Here is a 3,431-nt window from a genome sequence, read left to right on the forward strand (position 1 = left end):
TTGAAATATATACGAAGATTTAAAAGTACCACAACACTGTATACTGTTGTACACTTCGAATACCTTTCCCTTTTTCTACTTTTTAAATTCTGATGTAATACATAGTGAGCCTGTGAGTGTCTGTGTCTGACTCCAGAAGTATAGACGTAAATTTACAATTACCCCTAGACTGGACACACCTGTTGTGAAGAAACGGGGTGAGTGGGTGCTCTCGTCCGCTGGCCCGGCTGCCTTTAGAATGACTGCATGGACCAGGGCTCATACCACTGAACGCCCGCTCTATCTCCCTGTGGGCAACATACTACACAGACAACGCAGGGTTAGGGTAAAACAGTGTGGCAATACTTTATTGAACCACAACACCCAGTAGCAAACAGAACAATTCCAGCAATTTCCCCAAGATGGTGGACATTACAAGGTCTCTCCTCTCCGTTGACTCACCGAGATGCTAGTGGATGTTATGCTAGGAGCTTCCACGGTCGCTATTCCACCTATGATAACACACAGAGGAGGTCACGACAAGAGTAGGGAGATAACTGAGAGCAGTCCTGTGTTCTTTCAGCCGGGTCTGACATACCCTCAGCTGGGATCATGAACAGTTTCTTGTCCGTTAAGTGTTAAGCAGAATGTCCGGCTAGTAGTTCTCTCTGTCTCAGGGTCTTTTATAAACAAGGTAGGTAAGCTGTTGTTAGAATTACCCAGTGTCCTTCAGTACACCCTCACCCTTTCTCTATCTACAAGCAAGTCAACAAACTGATTCCAGAATATAAACAAACATCAGATAAGCACACACTATGTTACATGGTTTATCATTGTGCAAGTCAGCCTTCCAGACCCACCAGAATCCACACTTAAATCCACAAGCCAAATATACAGACAAAAAGTCAATTCCTCCAGGCCTGGTAAAACATAGCCGTCTGGGCAATTAAGATATACTCTGGTTTCTTCACATTGCTTCCCCATCTTAATTAACCAGACGTGATAGGCTTCCGGTCATCCTTCTCTACTTGTCGGGACAGTCCGTTAGCATGTCTTTAAACAGAGACACGAATGTAAGAGGTCTCACCTTTATGAGAACAAAACTTTGTATCATCCAGTTTCCTCAAAGCATATTCCATGTCGTCCTTGCGATCAAACTCCACAATCCCTGTGCCATCCTTGTCCACATCAGCATAGCAGACATCTCCAGCTTTTCTCATATGATCTTTTAGATCCTGCCAACTTCCCGAGGGGGGAAGCTCTGAGACGAGGACTCTGCATTCAGTTCGCTGAGAAAGTAACCCGTTTCTCCAGCGGAGTCCTCCTTAAACTCCCCATGGTTTCCTGCATGACCTGGCAAACTCCACACGTAAACAACAAGAACAAAACTTGCATCCATTGCTTCCACTCACAGCATTTTCCACCTGCTGTGGATCCTGGAAGGTGATGAAGGTGAATGATGGGGCCCTGCCTCCCCCATGGTTCTTCATCTTGATGGAACAGATTGTCCCATACTGATGGAACAACTCCTCCAGCTCCTTCTCTTGTACATTGGCTGGTAAATTGCCCACAAAAATACGCACATTTTGCAAGCGCTTACCCCCAGTCCTGGAGAAGGCCCCTTGGCAGTCTGGTAAATGGAGTTCTGGTGGTACAATATCTGGGCTGGTTAGGGGGAAGGAAGACCCAGTGTTCTGAGGTCCCTGGGCATCGATGTCACTGACCTTGACTGTCTGACAGTGGCTATGGAGGTTGGCTGGTGTAGAGTGGTCAACCTGCCATATAATATGAACAGGGTATATCACTTCATCCTTTGTTGGTATTTCCCGGGGGTAGTGACCCTCAGACCCTGGTGGCTTGTCTTGACAGACATTGATTGGATTTGCCGGCAGAGGGGCTCCAGGTATGGGGCCCTGGCCTTGGAAGCAATCTTTGGCAATGTGTCCAAGGCGCCCGCATGTATAGCAGCACCGAGGGTTGGGAAACTCACGGGTGCTGCTGGTAACCCTTTGGCCTGATGGTTGGTCAAATCCTTGGTTGATGGGTCTTCTTGGATCGGTGGGCATATCGGTTCTCCAGCGGGGTCAGTTGGCTGTAAACTTGTCAGCCCATCAGGCTGCTTGCTCTGGGGTGTCGGGCTTCCGGTCGGCTACCCACTCTCGAATTTTTGGGGCCATCTTCTCCATAAGTTGCTCAAGCACGATCACATTCCAATGGGCAGCAGCAGAGTGGGCAGCCCTACCGTCAAGCAAGCGGTTGCAGTGTCTCCGGAGTTGACTGCCAAATTCTACATAGGAGACCCCCTGGCGAGACAATGTCCGGAACTTCGTGCGATATCTCTCGGGTGTAATGGTAAAAAGTGCCAGCAGGGTGTCCTTAATCGTTTCATAATCCTAGCAGTATTGAGACCCAAGTGACTGGGCAGCATCCCTTGCCCGACCAGTCAAACTAGTCCACAGGTATTTAGCCCAATAAGCTATAGGCACCTGGTGCATCAGCATTAGAGTCTCAAAATCTTGCAGATGATCATCGACTTCGGTGTTTGACTCATTAAACACTGGTATGTCTCTGTAGCGGAGCTGCATTCTTTGTTGGGGAAGTACCATGGATGTAGAGTTCGATGCTGGCTGTAGGGGTACTGGAACTCCCAAGACTGATTCCATAACATAAGCTCTTTCACCGATTGAGGCTCCAGGTCCCAATGCAACCAACAACTCCTGGATTCGGGCTGCAGGTGACTGGGTAGATTCCAGACCGGCACAGGGTCCTGGTTCTGGCAATTCCTCTGAGCCCATCTCAGCAGAGTTTTCATCCTCCACAATGTTCTGGGTATCCCAACGAACTAATTCCTTGATCAAATCCGAACGAGAGTCCGTGGTCCGGTATTCAATACGTCGTAGCTGGCACAGCTCCTGTAGTTGTCGTTTTTTGTTACAGCTATACATCCACTCCGGTCCTCTTCCCAAGGCCGAGTTGGTGGGGTTGGACATGGTGCAGTCTGAAACCTACTGTGTATGCCTCATCAATGGTCTGCTGGGTCTGTCTGTATGCCTCCATGGTTGTGAAGCCCTGGACGGTGTCTATGAACACCAGTCCCCTGCAGCTCCCCCGGTTCCGCCGGGCTGAGTAGTATCCCACCGCTGCCACCAAGTGTGGAGAAACGGGGTGAGTGGGTGCTCTCGTCCGCTGGCCCGGCTGCCTTTAGAATGACTGCATGGACCAGGGCTCATACCACTGAACACCCGCTCTATCTCCCCGTGGGCAACATACTACACAGACAACGCAGGGTTAGGGTAAAACAGTGTGGCAATACTTTATTGAACCACAACACCCAGTAGCAAACAGAACAATTCCAGCAATTTCCCCAAGATGGTGCACATTACAAGGTCTCTCCCCTCCGCTGACTCACCGAGATGCTAGTGGATGTTATGTTAGGAGCTCCCAGGGTCGCT

General features: G+C 49.4%; 1 pseudogene; it reads right to left on the reverse strand.

The window, feature by feature from the left end:
• Positions 1–1,034: 1,034 nt before the first annotated feature.
• Positions 1,035–2,045, reverse strand: LOC141075016 (serine/arginine-rich splicing factor 1B pseudogene; annotated as a pseudogene).
• Between the last annotated feature and the right edge of the window lie 1,386 nt (positions 2,046–3,431).

This window comes from Dendrobates tinctorius, unplaced genomic scaffold (genome assembly GCF_039654945.1).
Source record: "Dendrobates tinctorius isolate UK_male_01 unplaced genomic scaffold, ASM3965494v1 ptg000015l, whole genome shotgun sequence".
NCBI lineage: Eukaryota > Metazoa > Chordata > Amphibia > Anura > Dendrobatidae > Dendrobates > Dendrobates tinctorius.